We start from the raw sequence: 7,518 nt of genomic DNA, 5'->3' as shown, positions 1-7,518 counted from the left end.
TCTCCATAAAAGACATGGGAGAAGCAACTTACATCCTAGGGATGAAAATCTACAGAGATAGATCGAGAAGGTTCATTGCTTGGTCTTTCACAGTCAACATATATAGACAGAGTACTAAAATGGTTTAGCATGTCTGAATCCAAGAAAGGTTCCATACCTATGAGGCATGGAATTCACCTTTCAAAGTTTATATGTCCATGCACAGAAGACGAGAGAATTTGCATGGATAAGATACCTTATGCGTCCGCTATAGGATCTATCATGTATACTATGTTATATACTAGGCCCGATATATCATATGCTTTGAGTGTTACGAGCAGATACCAATCAGATCTAGGATTGGATCATTGGGCGGCTGTCAATATTATCCTTAAGTACTTAAGAAGAACTAAGGATATGTTCTTAGTTTATGGAGATGGTGATATGATTATATGTTGATATACGGATGCAAGTTTTCAGACGGATAAGGATGACTCCAAGTCTTGGTCTGGATTCATATTCATATTAAATGGATGCGCAGTTAGTTGGAAAAGTTCAAAGCAAGACACTGTTGTAGATTCTACTTGTGAGGCAGAATACATTACAGCTTCGGAAGTAGCAAAGGAAGCAGTTTGGATCAAGAAGTTCATTACTGAACTTGGAGTGATTTCATCCATTGTTGAAGGAACCTAGGTCTCATTAGCAATCAAGACACATGCTTCGCCGCTATCATTTGATTAGGGAAATTATTAGTAGGAAAGAAATACAGCTCGAGAAAATTCCCACTGAAAAAAATCTAGTGGATCCTTTGACAAAGGCTTTACCATAAAGCAAGTTTGACAGTCACATCTATGCTTACAGTTTAGGAGACCATAATAATTGGCTTTATGCCAAGTGAGAGTGTTAGATTTTGAGAGATGTCCTAAGGCAATCGTCTTATGATTTTTACTATTTATTAGATAAACATAGATTCACTTTTTGAGTACATATTATATGTTTGATTGTCTTAAACTCGTTTAATGAATGTCTTCAATACAATTTATAGCATGAGAGAATTTATGATTGGATTATAACTTGTGATTACCTCTACATGTGCAATTATGAACGTATTGAAATTTTCCTAGTCATCAAATTGATGCATTCGGACATCATCAATTCTGTGAGACTAACACGGGTTATACTCCTTGGTTCGACCAAGCGACTATTTTCTTACAGGCTGAAGACATTGGGATGTTGAGAGTTAAACGTGGATGCTAGTTATGGTAACTAGTTCATTGGAGTGACTCGCTGTTAGACTTCATATGGTTCTCTACATATGTAGGTATATCTATAAAAGTTCTTACTGCAGCATAAGTGCAAGTTTCTTTCAACTTGAGGTATACAAGTCATCTTAATCATGAAGACTTATACTTTAATATCTTAAGCAAGCATCTCATTGAGGTGTGGACCCGGGATGATTGGGCATAAGTCAAAGTGTCCGAAGGTGTTTAGATAGCCCATAGAGGATTCATCTCTCCTTACGAAGAGACATATACCCTATGACCACACGTTAGGATTATTACTAAAAGTCTTTAGCCAAAGTATCACATGTTAAGAATATGTGACTCTTGTACACATGTACGAGTAATTAGAATCTACAGAACGAAGAAGTATTAATTGGGCTAGATGTGACATAGTCAACCTAGTGGGGGCTGACACATAGACCATGTCCTGAACCAAGTGGATATAAGATGAGTGAAAGGAACAAGGCACGACTCACTGTAGCTGCTGAAGGGTTTAGAATTAATTCTAAGATAAATTATGATTTTCTTGCTAATTGGTGATTATGATGTACTACTAGGTGTCACTCATGATCATTCCATAATTAAGTAGTTAATTATGGACGACCAAGATAAACTGGGAACCTATTGGGTCACACGTACTATGAGTCTCTAAAAGACGTAAAATAAGTTGAAGAATAGGATTCTTAGATCAAGAGATAAATGTTTGGTTGGACCATACATAAGATAAATATGGAAATATTTGTCGAATCAGAAGCACAGATATGCCACATCTCTTATGGAAGAGTTGGACCATATTTGGTTTAATCATAAATTAGTCATGAATCAACTTGATATAGTTGTGAACCAAACCAAGGGGTTAATGAGCTAATTTTTAGCTAAGGGATAAGGATTTGGACTTTCTAATTCAACTCATTAATGAGGGCTATATATTGATATGGTTGAGAGAAAAATTAATACAATTTTCGTTATTTGGTTTATTAGGTTTTAGAAACCTAATCCTCCCCTCTCTCCCCTTTCTTTACCGCCGCCCAAACAACAACAAGGAGAATTCTTCTCCTTGTTGCCATGAACATCACAAAGGATAAAAGCTCTCTCTTATGTGATTCTCTTCTTTCTCTTGATCCCTCTTCTTCTGAAGGAGAGGCTTGTACTCATGGAGGTTGTTAGAGTGTATACTAAAAGCCTAGCTTTTGGTATAAACATTTATCTAGAAATAAGAATCACATTGGTCAAATGTCTACATTTGTGATAAATGTAGTTGTTCAATTAATTTATATTGTAGATAACATGGTGTGTGGTGTCACACACAGAGGATCATGTTATCAGTACCTTATAAATTATAAACAGTAGCTCACGACCAAAATGGAAAGGAACAAACCATTAGAAGGTCGTAGTGTAATTAGGTATCAGTTTATCTTGACTGTATAATTACACTAGTACACTTAGAGTGTATTGAGTAGGACCATTTGAGGTCGTTTCTTTTATACTGATTTTATAAAGAAACAAAGACCTCGGTTATTATGGAAGTGTGTGCTCTTAATCCTGATATAATAACAAGCACATATATTTGATATTTATTTCTTTAATTTATCAATGGGTGAGATTTAGTTCGATGAATCAATAAGCCCGATAAGTTGGGAAATGGTATCACTTATAGTGTGTGTTGTTGATTATAGAAGAAACTGTGTCCTAGAGATACTAGGTTGAGAATGTCCCCAAGAGGAGCTCATAAGGATTGTCATGTTAAACCCTGCAGGTGGACTTAGTCCGACATGACGATGAAGTTGAGTGGTACTACTCTTGGAACTAGATATTAATTAAGTGAGTTGTCAGTAACTTACTTAATTAGTGGACATTTGTTATCTTAAACACAGGGAGACTAACACACTCATAATAAGAAGGAGCCCATAAAATGTAATTTGGGATTGGTGCGGTAGTTCAATAATAATTCTCTAGTGGAATGAATTATTATTGATAAAATTAAGTTGTGTGTTCGGGGCGAACACGGGATGCTTAATTTTATCGGGAGACCAAAACCAATTCCTCCTCTCGATCCCTATCGTAGCCTCTTAATTATAGAGTACTATACCCACCTATACCCACCTTCTTACCCATCCTATAGGGGGCTGGCAAAGCTAGCTTGGAGACCAAGCTAGGGCCGGCCATGTTTTGGTTCATGAGTGAATTCATGTGGCCGGCCCTAGCTTGAACTCAAGCTTAGGTGGCCGGCCCTATTAAAATAAAAAGGAATTTTATTTTTAAAATTTTTCTCATGTGGATAACATGATTTAAAAGAGAGTTTAAAAATTTAAATCTTTCCTTTTATAAGATTCTACAAAAGATTAAGAGAAGAGTTAAATCTCTTTCCTTATTTGTAGATTAAAAGGTTGATTTTAATTTTGGTAAAAACTTTCCTTTTAATCATGTTCATGATTTAAAAGAGAGTTTAAAATTAAATATCTCTTTTATAAAGCTTCTACAAGGATTAAGAAAAGATTAGATATCTTTCCTTATTTGTAGATTGGAAGATATTTTAATTTTTTAAAGATAACTTTCTTTTTATCCACATGTTTAAAAGAAATATTTTAATTTCCTTTTTATTAACCATCATGAAGGGAAAATTATTAGAGAAATTTTTTATAAAATTTCCGGAAACAAATTAGGAAAGTTTTAATTCTTGATTGAATTAAATTTCCTTTGCTTGGTTTAAAGTGGCCGGCCACATTATTGATGAGAAAAAAAATATTTTTAATTAAATAAATTTTCCTTATCAATGGCAAAAGAATTAAGGAAATTTTTATTTAAATTTCCTTATTTGCTAAGGCCAAGGATTATAAAAGAGAGGGTAGAGGTGCCTTCATGGGGAACAACTCTATTTATTTTTCCTCTCTCTTTTTCTTCCTTGGTGTGGTCGGCCATCCTCTTCTCCTTTCTTCTCTTTGATGGCTGAACCTCATCCTTCTTGTGGAGACCCATATGGTGGCCGGATCAAGTTTATAGAAGAAGAAGAAGAAGGAGAGAAAGAAAGCTTTGTTTCTAGCATCCCTTGGAGCATGGTGGTGGTGGCCGAACCTCTTCATCCTAGAAGAAGTTTTGATGGCCGAAATTTGCAAGGAAGAAGAAGGTGCTTGGTGGTTCTCATCTCGGAAGATCGTTGCCCACACAACGTCCGAGGTTAGAAGAGGAATACGATAGAAGATCAAGAGGTTTTTCTAAAAGGTATAACTAGTAATTTTTCTTTCCGCATCATACTAGTTATTTTTGGAAATAATACTAAATACAAGAGGCATACGATTCTAGAGTTTCGAATTTGTTTTCGATATAGTGTTCTTTTGTTTTTTTTTCCTTGTGATTTGATTGTTCTTTTCGGTTAACCTAAAGTTATTTTAGGAAATTAAATATTAGCTTTCTATAAAAGGTTTTGTCTAGTCGGTGGTGGTTGCTCCCATATCCAAGAAGGCCATGTGCCTCGCCACGTCAGTACTGGGAACCGATTATGGAAATTAATATTTAATGGAATTAATAACTTAAGGTGACTTGGGTCGAACGTGTTAAGTTCCGCAGGAGATCCAAGTCAAAACCTAAAAGAACAAATAGATTAAGTTTTGGATCAAACGTGTTAAATTCCGCAGGCGATTCAAAATTTAATTTAAAAGAACACATGGTAGCTAGGAAAAGGTTCAGACCTTTGTACAAAATTTTTGTACAGTGGAACCTCTAGGTTTTCCGAGTAGCAACCAACAATTGGTATCAGAGCTAGGGTTTTGCCTCTGTGTATTTGGTATTAGTTTAATTATGCACATGTCATACATAATTTAGGCAGGATAATAGTAGGATGTGCTAACTTTGTGGATGCAGGATCCAACTATTATGGCTTATAGTTTTATGTGTGTGATTGGACCCTTGGACATGTCAAGGGCATTTATATATGTGTGCATGATTGTATTATAAAATACAGCAGGAGCTGTATTTAGTTTTATTAGGATTTTATTTTTGATCTAGATACATGTACATTCCTTTTATGGAATATAGGATCAAAATTGTAAAATTCTATTTATGTCGCGGATCGAATCTTGCAAAGCGTGGAACCTTCTAAGGACCAGAGGCGCAGCGGAACAAGGAGCAAGATGGATGCGACAGCTAGACCCGGTGGCGGTGGCCAAATATGGCAGCAGCTTGGGATGACAACACACGGAGGACAACTAGAGATAAAAGCCATAATAGTTGAAAATTAGATTTTCTATTTATTGCTTTTATATTGTGCTGTGTGTGCATGTTAGTATACATGACTAGTAGGCTAGCATAGTTAAAATTCCTCGTTTATAAATAACTAAGTGGGAGAGGGATTTTTAAATAAATCCCATGGTCTCCATTACTGGTTTGTAAGTGATGCAAACAAGCTTGCGCGTTGGCTCTGAGTGCCTTCCTCCATAACGGATGAGCTTGTTTGTGGATCACTAGAACAGACTTCCATTTTTGGATGACTATAGGAAGTTAATTAAGAGCGTGTGATCTTCCCCAACGGAAGGGGCATAATCTTATTAATGGACTTAGTGTCAAGTAATGGTATACACTTAGACACATCTAATAGTATCCTCCCCATCGGAGTCACTGCTATTATTTGTGTGACCAAATGAAGCCAACTATTAATTTGTCATAAAACTAGATTGATAAGATAATAAAATTAAAGGGTTAAAACCCCTCTTACAAATGATTGATTTTGTATACGTCCACACTAACGTGGCATACAAAATTAACGGTGTTTGAGATAATTTTATTTGTCATAAAGATACGTTGACAAGATAGTTAATGGGTAAAACCCTCCTTTTACAAATGTTGAATTTGTATACGTCTACACTAACGTGGCATGCAAAATTCACGGTGTTTGAGGTGTTGGTGAATTTAAATAATATTGTTTGAGGAATCAATATTTTATTTTAAATTCAAAAGGTTTTGACCAAATATTTGTTCAAAGACAGATCAACTATTAATTTTATTCGTCATAAAGTAAAGTTGACGAGATAATAAAATTAATGGATAAAATCTCCTCTTTGATTTTGTATACGTCCACACTATCGTGGCATACAAAATTCATGGGGATTTTAAAGAATTGATCTTGACCAAATATTTTTGTGATTCTTAGGATTTAAAATGTTTGTCAATCCCCTAGTAGTCATACTATAAGAAAGACTTAGCAATCCCAATTGTAATGATTGGAAATAGGACTTGGACATTAAGGTAGACTGTCTTCTTAGAACTAAGAACAATATAGGTGTATTTAATTCATTGGTTGAAACATGTTTAGTGGTGTTATCTACCAGAACCTGGAGTGTAGATACAGATGCCATTAATCATGTCCGCAATTCATTGCAGGGTTCCAGGAAACCCAGCAACTAAATGAAAATTAAAACACCGTCTACATGGGCACTACTGTAAAAATGGTAGCTGTTGCAGTGGGAGATGTTTATCTTTTGATAAGAATAAAATATGGATTTTTAGTAATTGTCTTTACGCACCAAGTTTAGAAAGAACTAGTTTTCAGTTTCTAAACTATTCAAAGAACTTGATATTCTGCCTCTTTTAAATAACAAAGTTGTTATTAAGGAAAAGAGGGAAGTTATCTGTTCTGGTACGTTGGTTGGCAATTTATAAATCCAATAACTCTCACAATGCAACAAATGGAGATTAGTAACACATCTTCTAACTTTAAGAGAAAGTAACCTTCGAAAATGAACCAATTATATCTTTGGCTTCTAAGGCTAGGTTATATTAACTCGAGTAGGATTCATTGGTAGCTGATGAACTTTTGGGTTCATTAGTAGTGGAAATCTTTCCAACCTACGAGTCTTACTTGGAAGGAAAAATAACCAAGAAGCTTTTAAGTCTAAGGGGTAAGGAATCAAAGATATATTGGAATTGGTTCATTCTGATTTGTGTGATCCTATGAGCATCCATGCAAGAGGTTGTTTCAAATATTTCATCTATTTTATAGACAACTATTTGAGATACGGATATATTTACTTGATGTGCCGCAAGTCTAAGTGCTTTGATTAGTTCAAAGAATACGAGGCTGATATGGAGAAACGGCAAAGTAAAAGTATCAAGACACTACGGTAAGATCGTAGTGGCAAGTACCTCTTGGGAGAATTTAGGAGTCATTTATCAGAAGTAGAGATTCAATCCCAACTAACTGCACCTGGTACACCCCAACAGAATGGTGTAGGAAAAGGAAGGTATAGGACTCTTATGGAAATAA

This window comes from Zingiber officinale, chromosome 11A (genome assembly GCF_018446385.1).
Source record: "Zingiber officinale cultivar Zhangliang chromosome 11A, Zo_v1.1, whole genome shotgun sequence".
Lineage (NCBI taxonomy): Eukaryota > Viridiplantae > Streptophyta > Magnoliopsida > Zingiberales > Zingiberaceae > Zingiber > Zingiber officinale.
Note: the sequence above shows the minus strand (reverse complement) of the source record.